The 13,133-nt window shown below is 54.7% G+C and overlaps 1 protein-coding gene across 4 annotated transcripts in view; it reads left to right on the forward strand.

Moving 5' to 3' along the window:
* Positions 1 to 247: 247 nt before the first annotated feature.
* LOC144489927 (beta-1,3-galactosyltransferase 9-like) overlaps positions 248 to 13,133 on the forward strand; it is a 29,758-nt gene continuing 16,872 nt past the window's right edge. For 2 of the 4 annotated variants that reach the window (XR_013497107.1, XM_078207749.1), the window contains exon 1: positions 248 to 379. The gene's annotated coding sequence lies outside the window, so the exon portion shown is untranslated. Of the gene's footprint in view, positions 380 to 9,350; positions 9,606 to 13,133 lie in introns of those variants that run through there. The other 2 variants (XM_078207751.1, XM_078207750.1) reach the window with 2 other exon arrangements.

The raw sequence follows: 13,133 nt of genomic DNA on the forward strand, positions 1-13,133 counted from the left end.
ACCTGTGGTAAATGTTATCGTGGCACATCCCGGTCGGGCCCCGCCCCCTGGGGAGAGGTATAAGACCCTCTGCTCCGGCGGGACCCCTCCAGTCTGAATTGGTGTACTCGTGTTAGTTAGTTCCATTGTTTGCTAATAAAAGCCTTCAATAGCTGAAGCCTTGTACCACGTGCTTGATTGTCGCGCACCAATTACTTCCACTCGCTCTGCTCGGAGCTGGGAGAACGAGTTTCCTCTTGTCAGAGATAAGGAAGGGCGTTGTCTCGGAGTTTGTAAGCAGTGCCTGGAACTCTCTGATCCGACTCGGGCTCAAAGCTCACGCGAGGAGGGTTCCGGGCAGACCCAGGGAGGAACCGTTCCCATTGGTGGGAAGGACAGAGTAAGAGTTTTGACAACACCAGGTTAAAGTCCAACAGGTTTATTTGGGAAGGACAGAGTCCAGGATCCGGACACGGGGAGAGGACGGACCGAGGGTGAAAGGGAGGAGGGAGCGGGTCAGGACTGGAATGATCTGTCGGAGAGCTGCTCTGACAGGAGGTAGGTCGCGCCCAGGCTGCCGCGGTGAGTCGGCTCATTCCGAGAGAGGACGGAAAGGAAACGGAGTGCAGGGAATGGGCGGAAACGGAGAACTGAGACGTTCGAGCTGTGGGCTAGCACAGGCAACAAGGAATGGCCTCCTTCCACACTGAAAGACGTGCTGGTTAGGGTGGATTGGCCGTGCTAAATTCTCCCTCAGTGTACCCGAACAGGCGCCAGAGTGTGGCGACTAGGGGATTGTTACAGTAACTTCATTGCAGTGTTAATGTAAGCCTGCTTGTGGCAATAATAAATAAACTTTAAAGTAACCATTCCAGATTTTAATTTGAATTATTATTGTCACATGTATTAACACAGTGAAAAGCATTGTTTCTTGTGTGCTATACAGACAAAGCATACCGTTCATAGAGAAGGAAATGAGAGTGCAGAATGTAGTGTTACAATCTATGCTTTTAAAACATTCTTTCATGGGATGTGGGCTTGGCGCACAGTTACTGCCCACCCTGAATTGCCCCTGAACTCAGTGTCCCGCTTGGCCATTTCAGAGTCACCCACATTGCCGTGTCTCTGGAGCCACCCGGAGGCCAGACCGGGTCAGGACGGCAGATTCCCTTCCCGAAAGGACATGAGTGACCCAGATGGGTTTCCCCACAATCGACAATCGGGTCATCAGCAGATTCTTAATTCCAGATATTTTTTATTGAATTCAAATTCCACCAGCTGCCGTGGCGGGATTTGAATCCAAGCCCCCAGAACATGAGCTGAGTTTCTGGATTAATAATCTAGCGATAATACCACTGGGCCATCACTTTGATTTGATTTATTCTTGTCACATGTATTGGGATACAGTGAAAGGTATTGTTTCTTGCTCATTAAACAGACAAAGCATACCGTTCATAGAGAAGGAAAGGAGAGGGTGCAGAATGTAGTGTGACAGTCACAGCTAGGGTGTAGAGAAAGATCAACTTAATGCGAGGTAGGTCCATTCAAAAGTCTGACAGCAGCAGCAGGGAAGAAGCTGTTCTTGAGTCGGTCGGTACGCGACCTCAGACTTTTGTATCTTTTTCCCGATGGAAGAAGGTGGAAGGGGGAATGTCCGGGGTGCGTGGGGTCCTTAATTATGCTGGCTGCTTCTCCAGTTTCTATATTTCGATGCCCTTGAACTCAGTGTCTCACTTGGACATTTCAGAGGTCAGCTGAGAGTCACCCACATTGCTGTGTCTCTGGAGTTACATGTAGGCCAGACCGGGTAAGGACGGCAGATTTCCTTCCCTAAAGGAGATTAGTGACCCAGGTGGGTTTTTCCGACAATCGACAATGGTTTCATGGTCATCAGTAGATTCTTAATTCCAGATTTTTATTGAATTCAAATTTCACTGCAGTAGTGGGATTCAAACCCGGGTCCCCAGAACATTACCCTGGGCTCCTTGGATTATGAGAAACTTATAAAATTCTAACAGGGTCAGACAGGGTAGATTCAGACAGAATGTTCCCGATGGCGGGAGAGTCCAGAACTCGGGGTCATAGTTTGAGGATAAGGGATAAATATTTTAGAACTCGTGCTCAAGAATACTCAGCACGGCTTTGTCAAAGGCAGATCGTGCCTTACGAGCCTGGTGGAGTTCTTCGAAAATGTGACTAAACACATTGACGAAGGGAAGGCGGTAGATGTGGTTTATATGGATTTTAGCAAGGCGTTCGATAAGGTCCCCCATGCAAGGCTTCTAGAAAAAGTGAGAGGGTATGGGATCCAAGGGGCTGCTGCCCTGTGGATCCAGAACTGGCTTGCCCAAAGGAGGCAGAGAGTGTGTATAGATGGGTCTTTTTCTAATTGGAGGTCGGTCACCAGTGGTGTGCCCCAGGGATCTGTTCTGGGACCCTTGCTATTTGTCATTTTCATAAATGACCTGGATGAGGAAGTGGAGGGATGGGTTGGTAAGTTTGCCGACGACACGAAGGTTGGTGGGGTTGTGGATAATCTGGAGGGATGTCAGAAGTTACAGAGGGACATAGATAGGATGCAAGACTGGGCGGAGAAGTGGCAGATGGACTTCAACCCAGATAAATGCGTCGTGGTCCATTTTGGCAGGTCAAATGGGATGAAGGAGTACAATATAAAGGGAAAGACTCTTAGTACGGTAGAGGATCAGAAGGACTTTGGGGTCCGGGTCCATAGGACACTAAAATCGGCCCTGCAGGTGGAGGAGGTGGTTAAAAAGGCGTATGGTGTGCTGGCCTTTATCAATCGAGGGATTGAGTTTCAGAGTCCGGGGATAATGATGCAGCTATACAAGACCCTCGTCAGACCCCACTTGGAGTACTGGGCTCAGTTCTGGTCGCCTCATTACAGGAAGGATGTGGAAAAGATTAAAAGGGTGCAGAGGAGATTTACAAGGATGTTGCCTGGATTGAGTGGCATGCCTTATGAGGATAGGCTGGGGAGTCTTTTCTCCTTGGAGAGATGAAGGATGAGAGGAGACCTAATAGAGGTATATAAGATGTTGAGAGGCATAGATCGGGTGTACTCTCAGAGGCTTTTTCCCAGGGTGGAAATGGTTGCTACGAGAGGACACAGGTTTAAGGTGCTGGGGGGTAGGTACAGGGGAAATGTTAGGGGGAAGTTTTTCACACAGAGGGTAGTGGGCGAGTGGAATCGACTGCCGTCAGTGGTGGTGGAGGCAAACTCAATAGGGTCTTTTAAGAGACTCCTGGATGAGTACATGGGACTTAATAGGATGGAGGGTTATAGGTAGGCCTAAAAGGTAGGGATATGTTCGGCACAACTTGTGGGGCCGAAGGGCCTGTTTTGTGCTGTAGTTTTCTATGTTTCTATTAACACTGCAATGAAGTTACTGTGAAAATCCCCCAGTCGCCACACTCTGGCGCCTGTTCGGGGACACAGAGAGAATTCAGCACGGCCAATGAACCTAACCTGCACATCTTTCAGACTGTGGGAGGAAACCGGAGCACCCGGAGGAAACCCACGCAGACACGGGGAGAATGTGCAAACTCCACACAGACAGTGAGCCGAGCCGGGAATCGAACCCGGGACCCTGGAGCTGTGAAGCAGCAAAGAACAAAGAACAAAGAACAATACAGCACAGAAACAGGCCCTTCGGCCCTCCAAGCCCGCGCTGCTCCCCGGTCCAAACTAGACCATTCTTTTGTAGCCCTCCATTCCCACTCCGTTCATAGAAATCATAGAAACCCTACAGTGCAGAAGGAGGCCATTCGGCCCATCGAGTCTGCACCGACCACAATCCCACCCAGGCCCTACCCCCATATATTTACCCGCTAATCCCTCTAACCTACACATCCCAGGACTCTAAGGGGCAATTTTTAACCTGGCCAATCAACCTAACCCGCACATCTTTGGACTGTGGGAGGAAACCGGAGCACCCGGAGGAAACCCACGCAGACACGAGGAGAATGTGCAAACTCCACACAGACAGTGACCTGAGCCGGGAATCGAACCCGGGACCCTGGAGCTGTGAAGCAGCAGTGCTAACCACTGTGCTACCGTGCCGCCCGTTCATGTGGCTGTCTAGATAAGTCTTAAACGTTCCCAGTGTGTCCGCCTCCACCACCTTGCCCGGCAGCGCATTCCAGGCCCCCACCACCCTCTGTGTAAAATATGTCCTTCTGATATCTGTGTTAAACCTCCCCCCCCTCACCTTGAACCTATGACCCCTCGTGAACGTCACCACCGACCTGGGGAAAAACTTCCCACCGTTCACCCTATCTATGCCTTTCATAATTTTATACACCTCTATTAAGTCTCCCCTCATCCTCCGTCTTTCCAGGGAGAACAACCCCAGTTTACCCAATCTCTCCTCATAACTAAGCCCCTCCATACCAGGCAACATCCTGGTAAACCTCCTCTGTACTCTCTCCAAAGCCTCCACGTCCTTCTGGTAGTGTGGCGACCAGAACTGGACGCAGTATTCCAAATGTGGCCGAACCAACGTTCTATACATCTGCAACATCAGACCCCAACTTTTATACTCTATGCCCCGTCCTATAAAGGCAAGCATGCCATATGCCTCCTTCACCACCTTCTCCACCTGTGACGTCACCTTCAAGGATCTGTGGACTTGCACACCCAGTTCCCTCTGCGTATCTACACCCTTTATGGTTCTGCCATTTATCGTATAGCTCCCCCCTACGTTAGTTCTACCAAAATGCATCACTTCGTATTTATCAGGATTGAACTCCATCTGCCATTTCTTTGCCCAAATTTCCAGCCTATCTATATCCTTCTGTAGCCTCTGACAATGCTCCTCACTATCTGCAAGTCCAGCCATTTTTGTGTCGTCCGCAAACTTACTGATCACCCCAGTTACACCTTCTTCCAGATCGTTTATATAAATCACAAACAGCAGAGGTCCCAATACAGAGCCCTGCGGAACACCACTAGTCACAGGCCTCCAGCCGGAAAAAGACCCTTCCACTACCACCCTCTGTCTTCTGTGACCAAGTAAGAAGTTTAACACCAGGTTAAATGTTCGCAAAAGCCAAATAAACCTGTTGGACTTTAACCTGGTGTTAAACTTCTCACTGTGTTTCCCCCAGTCCAACGCCGGCATCTCCACATCATGACTTCTATGACCAAGCGGGGCAGGGGCGCACGGGGGAGGGGGGGGCAGGGCGCGGGGGCACGGTGTGGGGGGTGTGCCTGAGGGTGGAGGTATGGGGGGTGTGCCTGAGGGTGGAGGTATGGGGGGTGTGCCTGAGGGTGGAGGGGATGAGGGGATGAGGGGATGAGGGGATGAGGGGATGAGGGGATGAGGGGATGAGGGGATGAGGGGGGTGGGTGTGTGGGAGTGAGAGAGTATGGGGGTGGGTGGGGGGGTGGGTGTGAGGGGATGAGGGGATGAGGGGATGAGGGGATGAGGGGATGAGGGGATGAGGGGATGAGGGGATGAGGGGATGAGGGGATGAGGGGGTGGGGGGGTGGGGGGGTGGGGGGGTGGGGGGGTGGGGGGGTGGGGGGGTGGGGGGGGTGGGGGGGTGGGGGGGGTGGGGGGGGGGGTGGGGGGGTGGGGGGGTGGGGGGGTGGGGGGGTGGGGGGGGTGGGGGGGTGGGGGGTGGGGGTGGGGGGGGGTGGGTGTGTGGGTGCGTGGGGGAGAGGGGGTGAGGGGGTGAGGGGGTGAGGGGGTGGGGGGTGGGTGTGTGGGGGGAGAGGGGGTGAGTGTGTGCTGGGGGGGTGGTGCTGGGTCAGATTGAAAGTTGTGTTATTGTGGGGAGCAGGCTGGGTGATTGGGGAAGTGTGCGTGTTCCTCGGGCAGGGTGGGGGTATGGGGGGGGTGGGGGGTGTGGGGGGGTGTGGGGGGTGTGGGGGGGTGTGGGGGGGTGTGGGGGGGTGTGGGGGGGTGTGGGGGGGTGTGGGGCTGTGGGGGGGGTTCTGGGGGTGTGGGGTGATTGGGGAAGTGTGTTTCTCGGGGTAGGGCTGGGGGTATGGGGGGGTCTGCGGGTGTGGGGGGGGGTCTGGGGGGTGTGGGAGGTGTGTGGGGGCGGTGTGGGGTGATTGGGGAAATGTGTTTTTCGGGGTAGGGTGGGGGGTCTGGGGGATGTGTGGGGGGGATGTGTGGGGGGGGGGGGGGGGGGGAGTGTGTGGGGGGTGTGTGTGGGGGGTGTGGGGTGATTGGGAAGTGTGTTTTTCGGGGTAGGGTGGGGGTCTGGGGGGTGTCGGCGCGGGGGGGGCGCGCGGGGGGCGTGGGGGGGGTGGAGGGAGCAGGCTGGGTGATTGGGGAAGTGTGTTTCTCGGGGTAGGGCTGGGGGTATGGGGGTGTGGGGGGGTCGGGGGGGTTGTTGGGGGTGTGGTACAACAGGTGATCAAGAAGGCAAATGGGATGTTGGCCTATATCGCGAGGGGGATAGAATATAAAAGCAGGGATGTCTTGATGCACCTGTACAGGGCATTGGTGAGGCCGCAGCTGGAATACTGTGTGCAGTATTGGTCCCCTTATATGAGGAAGGATATATTGGCATTGGAGGGAGTGCAGAGAAGGTTCACCAGGTTGATACTGGAGATGAGGGGTTTGGATTATGAGGAGAGGCTGAGGAGATTGGGTTTGTACTCGTTGGAGTTTAGAAGGATGAGGGGGGATCTTATGGAGACTTATAAGATAATACGGGGGCTGGATAGGGTGGAGGCGGAGAGATTCTTTCCACTTAGTAAGGAAGTTAAAACTAGAGGACACAGCCTCAAAATAAAGGGGGGTCGGTTTAAGACAGAGTTGAGGAGGAACTTCTTCTCCCAGAGGGTGGTGAATCTCTGGAATTCTCTGCCCACTGAGGTGGTGGAGGCTACCTCGCTGAATATGTTTAAAGCGCGGATGGATGGATTCCTGATCGGTAAGGGAATTAAGGGTTATGGGGATCAGGCGGGTAAGTGGTACTGATCCACGTCAGATCAGCCATGATCTTATTGAATGGCGGGGCAGGCTCGAGGGGCTAGATGGCCTACTCCTGCTCCTATTTCTTATGTTCTTATGTAATTGCTAGCCTAGCTTCATAGTCTATCCTTCCTTTCTTTATCGCTTTCTTAGTCTCTCTTTGTTGTTTCTTAAATTTTTCCCAATCACTTGTTTCTCCACTATTTTTGGCCACTCTGTACGCAGCTGTTTTTATTTTAATACTCTCCTTTATTTCCTTCGTTATCCACGGCTGGTTCTCCCTTTTCTTACAATCCTTGTTTTTTGCTGGAATATACTTTTGCTGAGAACTGAAAAGGATCTCCTTAAAAATCCTCCACTGTTCCTCAGCTATCCTACCTGCTCTCCCAGTCTACCTTAGCCAATTCATCCCTCATCCTATCATATTTCCCTCTGTTCAAACAGAGGACACTGGTTTGAGACCAAACTTTCTCCTCTTCCATCTGAATCAGAAATTCGACCATATTGTGGTCACTAGACCCAAGAGGGGTAGGGTGGGGGTCTGGGGGGGTGTGTGGGGGGTGTGGGGTGATTGGGGAAGTGTGTTTCTCGGGGTAGGGTGGGGGTCTGGTGGGTGTAGGGGGGGTGTGGGGTGATTGGGGGGGGTCTGGGGGGTGTGGGGTGGGGGTCTGGGGGGGTGTGGGGTGATTGGGGGGGGTCTGGGGGGTGTGGGGTGGGGGTCTGGGGGGTGTAGGGGGGGTGTGGGGTGATTGGGGGGTGTTTCTCGGGGTAGGGTGGGGGTCTGGGGGGTGTGGGGGGTGTCTGGGGGGTGTGGGGTGATTTGGGGGGGGGGTCTGGGGGGTCTGGGGTGGGGGTCTGGGGGGTGTAGGGGGGGTGTGGGGTGATTGGGGAAGTGTGTTTCTCGGGGTAGGGTGGGGGTCTGGTGGGTGTAGGGGGGGTGTGGGGTGATTGGGGGGGGGTCTGGGGGGTGTGGGGTGGGGGTCTGGGGGGTGTGGGGTGATTGGGGGGGGTCTGGGGGGTGTGGGGTGGGGGTCTGGGGGGTGTAGGGGGGGTGTGGGGTGATTGGGGGGTGTTTCTCGGGGTAGGGTGGGGGTCTGGGGGGTGTGGGGGGTGTCTGGGGGGTGTGGGGTGATTTGGGGGGGGGTCTGGGGGGTGTAGGGGGGGTGTGGGGTGATTGGGGGGGTCTGGGGGGTGTGGGGTGGGGGTCTGGGGGGTGTGGGTGATTGGGGGGGTCTGGGGGGTGTGGGGTGGGGGTCTGGGGGATGTAGGGGGGGTGTGGGGTGATTGGGGAAGTGTGTTTCTCGGGGTAGGGTGGGGGTCTGGGGGGTGTGGGGGGTGTCTGGGGGGTGTGGGGTGATTTGGGGGGGGTCTGGGGTGGGGGTCTGGGGGGTGTAGGGGGGGTGTGGGGTGATTGGGGGGGTCTGGGGGGTGTGGGGTGATTGGGGGGGGTCTGGGGGGTGTGGGGTGGGGGTCTGGGGGGTGTAGGGGGGGTGTGGGGTGATTGGGGGGTGTTTCTCGGGGTAGGGTGGGGGTCTGGGGGGTGTGGGGGGTGTCTGGGGGGTGTGGGGTGATTTGGGGGGGGTCTGGGGGGTGTGGGGTGGGGGTCTGGGGGGTGTAGGGGGGGTGTGGGGTGATTGGGGGGTGTTTCTCGGGGTAGGGTGGGGGTCTGGGGGGTGTGGGGGGTGTGGGGTGATTTGGGGGGGGGTCTGGGGGGTGTGGGGTGATTTGGGGGGGGGTCTGGGGGGTGTAGGGGGGGTGTGGGGTGATTGGGGGGTGTTTCTCGGGGTAGGGTGGGGGTCTGGGGGGTGTCTGGGGGGTGTGGGGTGATTTGGGGGGGGGTCTGGGGGGTGTGGGGTGATTTGGGGGGGGGTCTGGGGGGTGTAGGGGGGGTGTGGGGTGATTGGGGGGTGTTTCTCGGGGTAGGGTGGGGGTCTGGGGGGTGTGGGGGGTGTCTGGGGGGTGTGGGGTGATTTGGGGGGGGTCTGGGGTGGGGGTCTGGGGGGTGTAGGGGGGGTGTGGGGTGATTGGGGGGTGTTTCTCGGGGTAGGGTGGGGGTCTGGGGGGTGTGGGGGGTGTCTGGGGGGTGTGGGGTGATTTGGGGGGGGTCTGGGGGGTGTGGGGTGGGGGTCTGGGGGGTGTGGGGGGTGTCTGGGGGGTGTGGGGTGATTTGGGGGGGGTCTGGGGGGTGTAGGGGGGGTGTGGGGTGATTGGGGGGTGTTTCTCGGGGTAGGGTGGGGGTCTGGGGGGTGTGGGGGGTGTGGGGGGTGTCTGGGGGGTGTGGGGTGATTTGGGGGGGGGTCTGGGGGGTGTAGGGGGGGTGTGGGGTGATGTTTCTCGGGGTCGGGCTGGGTTGATGATGCAGGAAGTGGAGGCAGGCTTCCTGCAATGTGACACAGGCTGAGCAGACACAGAGAGCGGGGGGACTGCTCTTCACCCCAGGCTGCAGAGGGTGACAGAGAGGGGAACAGTCAGGTACACACAGCAACCCTGCAGCGTGGGGGTAGCGACACAGAGCTGTGGACAATCCCCTGTCCTCACTGATCAATCAGTCACCATCAGCGAGCTGCGTCCTGCTGGGGGAGGTCACTGCGCTTCCCAGTCTCAAACACCAGCCCAGCAAACAATGCGGAACAAACCCCCAGGGGCTGGGAAAGGGAACAACAAAACCAGGTTCGCTGCACAACCCTGTCTGACGGTCTGTGTCTGTGTCTGTCTCTATCTCGGTGTCTGTCTCTCTCTCTCTATCTCGGTGTCTGTCTCTCTCTCTATCTCGGTGTCTGTCTCTCTCTCTCTATCTCGGTGTCTGTCTCTCTCTCTCTATCTCGGTGTCTCTCTCTCTCTATCTCGGTGTCTCTCTCTCTCTATCTCGGTGTCTGTCTCTCTCTCTCTATCTCGGTGTCTGTCTCTCTCTCTCTATCTCGGTGTCTGTCTCTCTCTCTCTATCTCGGTGTCTGTCTCTCTCTCTCTATCTCGGTGTCTGTCTCTCTCTCTCTATCTCGGTGTCTGTCTCTCTCTCTCTATCTCGGTGTCTGTCTCTCTCTCTCTATCTCGGTGTCTGTCTCTCTCTCTCTATCTCGGTGTCTGTCTCTCTCTCTCTATCTCGGTGTCTGTCTCTCTCTCTCTATCTCGGTGTCTCTCTCTCTATCTCGGTGTCTGTCTCTCTCTATCTCGGTGTCTGTCTCTCTCTATCTCGGTGTCTGTCTCTCTCTATCTCGGTGTCTGTCTCTCTCTATCTCGGTGTCTGTCTCTCTCTATCTCGGTGTCTCTCTCTCTCTATCTCGGTGTCTCTCTCTCTCTATCTCGGTGTCTCTCTCTCTCTATCTCGGTGTCTCTCTCTCTCTATCTCGGTGTCTCTCTCTCTCTATCTCGGTGTCTCTCTCTCTCTATCTCGGTGTCTCTCTCTCTCTATCTCGGTGTCTCTCTCTCTCTATCTCGGTGTCTCTCTCTCTCTATCTCGGTGTCTCTCTCTCTCTATCTCGGTGTCTCTCTCTCTCTATCTCGGTGTCTCTCTCTCTCTATCTCGGTGTCTCTCTCTCTCTATCTCGGTGTCTCTCTCTCTCTATCTCGGTGTCTCTCTCTCTCTATCTCGGTGTCTCTCTCTCTCTATCTCGGTGTCTCTCTCTCTCTATCTCGGTGTCTCTCTCTCTCTATCTCGGTGTCTCTCTCTCTCTATCTCGGTGTCTCTCTCTCTCTATCTCGGTGTCTCTCTCTCTCTATCTCGGTGTCTCTCTCTCTCTATCTCGGTGTCTCTCTCTCTCTATCTCGGTGTCTCTCTCTCTCTATCTCGGTGTCTCTCTCTCTCTATCTCGGTGTCTCTCTCTCTCTATCTCGGTGTCTCTCTCTCTCTATCTCGGTGTCTCTCTCTCTCTATCTCGGTGTCTCTCTCTCTCTATCTCGGTGTCTCTCTCTCTCTATCTCGGTGTCTCTCTCTCTCTATCTCGGTGTCTCTCTCTCTCTATCTCGGTGTCTCTCTCTCTCTATCTCGGTGTCTCTCTCTCTCCATCTCGGTGTCTCTCTCTCTCTATCTCGGTGTCTCTCTCTCTCTATCTCGGTGTCTCTCTCTCTCTATCTCGGTGTCTCTCTCTCTCTATCTCAGTGTCTCTCTCTCTCTATCTCAGTGTCTCTCTCTCTCTATCTCAGTGTCTCTCTCTCTCTATCTCGGTGTCTCTCTCTCTCTATCTCGGTGTCTCTCTCTCTCTATCTCGGTGTCTCTCTCTCTCTATCTCGGTGTCTCTCTCTCTCTATCTCGGTGTCTCTCTCTCTCTATCTCGGTGTCTCTCTCTCTCTCTATCTCGGTGTCTCTCTCTCTCTATCTCGGTGTCTCTCTCTCTCTATCTCGGTGTCTCTCTCTCTCTATCTCGGTGTCTCTCTCTCTCTATCTCGGTGTCTCTCTCTCTCTATCTCGGTGTCTCTCTCTCTCTATCTCGGTGTCTCTCTCTCTCTATCTCGGTGTCTCTCTCTCTCTATCTCGGTGTCTCTCTCTCTCTATCTCGGTGTCTCTCTCTCTCTATCTCGGTGTCTCTCTCTCTCTATCTCGGTGTCTCTCTCTCTCTATCTCGGTGTCTGTCTCTCTCTCTCTATCTCGGTGTCTGTCTCTCTCTATCTCGGTGTCTGTCTCTCTCTATCTCGGTGTCTGTCTCTCTCTATCTCGGTGTCTGTCTCTCTCTATCTCGGTGTCTCTCTCTCTCTATCTCGGTGTCTCTCTCTCTCTATCTCGGTGTCTCTCTCTCTCTATCTCGGTGTCTCTCTCTCTCCATCTCGGTGTCTCTCTCTCTCTATCTCGGTGTCTCTCTCTCTCTATCTCGGTGTCTCTCTCTCTCTATCTCGGTGTCTCTCTCTCTCTATCTCGGTGTCTCTCTCTCTCTATCTCGGTGTCTCTCTCTCTCTATCTCGGTGTCTCTCTCTCTCTATCTCGGTGTCTCTCTCTCTCTATCTCGGTGTCTCTCTCTCTCTATCTCGGTGTCTCTCTCTCTCTATCTCGGTGTCTCTCTCTCTCTATCTCGGTGTCTCTCTCTCTCTATCTCGGTGTCTCTCTCTCTCTATCTCGGTGTCTCTCTCTCTCTATCTCGGTGTCTCTCTCTCTCTATCTCGGTGTCTCTCTCTCTCTATCTCGGTGTCTCTCTCTCTCTATCTCGGTGTCTCTCTCTCTCTATCTCGGTGTCTCTCTCTCTCTATCTCGGTGTCTCTCTCTCTCTATCTCGGTGTCTCTCTCTCTCTATCTCGGTGTCTCTCTCTCTATCTCGGTGTCTCTCTCTCTCTATCTCGGTGTCTCTCTCTCTCTATCTCGGTGTCTCTCTCTCTCTATCTCGGTGTCTCTCTCTCTCTATCTCGGTGTCTCTCTCTCTCTATCTCGGTGTCTCTCTCTCTCTATCTCGGTGTCTCTCTCTCTCTATCTCGGTGTCTCTCTCTCTCTATCTCGGTGTCTCTCTCTCTCTATCTCGGTGTCTCTCTCTCTCTATCTCGGTGTCTCTCTCTCTCTATCTCGGTGTCTCTCTCTCTCTATCTCGGTGTCTCTCTCTCTCTATCTCGGTGTCTCTCTCTCTCTATCTCGGTGTCTCTCTCTCTCTATCTCGGTGTCTCTCTCTCTCTATCTCGGTGTCTCTCTCTCTCTATCTCGGTGTCTCTCTCTCTCTATCTCGGTGTCTCTCTCTATCTCGGTGTCTCTCTCTCTCTATCTCGGTGTCTCTCTCTCTCTATCTCGGTGTCTCTCTCTCTCTATCTCGGTGTCTCTCTCTCTCTATCTCGGTGTCTCTCTCTCTCTATCTCGGTGTCTCTCTCTCTCTATCTCGGTGTCTCTCTCTCTCTATCTCGGTGTCTCTCTCTCTCTATCTCGGTGTCTCTCTCTCTCTATCTCGGTGTCTCTCTCTCTCTATCTCGGTGTCTCTCTCTCTCTATCTCGGTGTCTCTCTCTCTCTATCTCGGTGTCTCTCTCTCTCTATCTCGGTGTCTCTCTCTCTCTATCTCGGTGTCTCTCTCTCTCTATCTCGGTGTCTCTCTCTCTCTATCTCGGTGTCTCTCTCTCTCTATCTCGGTGTCTCTCTCTCTCTATCTCGGTGTCTCTCTCTCTCTATCTCGGTGTCTCTCTCTCTCTATCTCGGTGTCTCTCTCTCTCTATCTCGGTGTCTGTCTCTCTCTATCTCGGTGTCTGTCTCTCTCTCTCTATCTCGGTGTCTGTCTCTCTCTCTCTATCTCGGTGTC

The sequence above is a fragment of the Mustelus asterias genome, unplaced genomic scaffold (genome assembly GCF_964213995.1).
Source record: "Mustelus asterias unplaced genomic scaffold, sMusAst1.hap1.1 HAP1_SCAFFOLD_2681, whole genome shotgun sequence".
NCBI lineage: Eukaryota > Metazoa > Chordata > Chondrichthyes > Carcharhiniformes > Triakidae > Mustelus > Mustelus asterias.